Raw genomic sequence first — 1838 nt, 5'->3', positions numbered from 1 at the left:
ATGGCAACCCAACTACAAAATCCATGCTTATATCAGTCCAAACTTGAGTTGGAATTGGTAGAGGTTGTAACAAACCTGGAGGTGCTATAGTTTCATACTTATTCTGCTGGCATACTGAGCATTCGGCAACCCATTTTCTGATATCTTTTTTCATTCCTTGCCAATAAAAACCTCTCTTTATTCTTTGATAAGTTTTGAGTACCTCAGGATGACCTGCTGTGGGAGTAACATGGTGTTCTTCAAATATTTTAACCCTCCATGTTGATGTTGGACTGAGGACAATTCTGGATTGATACTTGAGAAACCCATTATCCACCTGAAATTTTCGCAATTTAGACTGCTGATCAGTACTTGCATCTACAGCAGCCAATTCTCACAACTTGTTAATTATCCATTCATCCTGCTCCACATGTCTTCTCAGTTCATCCAACCATCCAAAGTAAGGGTAAGAGATTGCTGTACATTCAAATTGACTATTTAGGGGAGTTTCTGGAAGTTGTTCAGCACCATGAACTCTGGAGAGAGCATCTGCAACAACATTTTCAGTACCATGCTTGTACTGTATCTCATAATCAAACCCAAGCAACTTAGCCACCCACTTCTGTTGGAATGGAGTGTTAGCCCTTTGATTCAAAAAGAACTTCAAACTGTTGTGATCAGTTTTAATCACAAAATGTCTTCCTTGTAGATATCCTTGCCATTTTCTCACTGCATGCACAATAGCAATGAGTTCTCTTTCATATGTTGACAATGCTTGATTCCTAGGACCCAGAGATTGGCTTGTAAAAGCTATTGGTCTTCCCCTTTGTTGTAAAACTGCCCCAATTCCATTCCCTGAAGCATCACACTCAATTTCAAAGGGTAAATTAAAATCTGGTAAAGCTAGAACTTGTGGTGATACCATGATATTCTTGAGATGTTGAAAGGCGTCAGTTGCAGCATCAGTCCAAAGAAACCCGTCCTTCTTGGTTAATTGATATAGGGGCTGGCAAATCTTACCATAACCAGGTACAAATTTTCTGTAGTAACCTGTTAGCCCCAAGAATCCCCTTAACTCCTTGACTGTTGTGGGAATAGGCCAATCCACAATGGCTTGCAGCTTTGATGGGTCAGCTGCCACTCCCTCTCTAGAAACAATGTGGCCCAGATATTCCACTTTACTTTGACCAAAAGCACATTTTTGCTTTTTAACAAAAAGTTGATTCTGTTGAAGTATTTGCAAAGCCTGCCGCAAATGAGACAAATGTTCGTCCCAACTCCTGCTAAAAATCAATATATCATAAAAAAAAACTAATATAAACTTTCTCAAAAATGGTCTAAACACATCATTCATAAGGTTTTGGAAGGATGCAGGTGCATTGGTTAGCCCAAATGGCATAACCAAGAACTCATAGTGGCCTTCATGCGTTCTAAAGGCTGTTTTCTCCACATCTGCAGGATCCATCCTAATTTGGTGGTAACCTGATCTCAAATCCAGCTTAGTAAAATACTTAGCACCATGCAATTCAACCAATAAGTCATCAATCAATGGTATGGGGTACTTATCTTTAATAGTGACTTGATTAAGCTCCCTATAATCCATGCACATTCGCCAAGTTCCTTCTTTCTTTTTGACCAACAACACAGGAGACGAGAAAGGACTGTGACTTGCCCGTATAAACCCTGAACTCAACAACTCTTGTACTGCTTTCTCAATTTCAGTTTTCTGTAGTGGGCCATAGTGATAGGGTCTGATGCTAGGTGGTTTAGCTCCTGGAATGAGTGGAATCTTGTGATCATGGGGTCTGTTTGGTGGTAAGGTAGTTGGGCTTTGAAAGACATCATCGAATTCTGACAAA

The sequence above is a fragment of the Dryas octopetala genome, chromosome 4, assembly GCF_963921425.1.
Source record: "Dryas octopetala chromosome 4, drDryOcto1.1, whole genome shotgun sequence".
In the NCBI taxonomy this organism is placed as follows: domain Eukaryota; kingdom Viridiplantae; phylum Streptophyta; class Magnoliopsida; order Rosales; family Rosaceae; genus Dryas; species Dryas octopetala.
Note: the sequence above shows the minus strand (reverse complement) of the source record.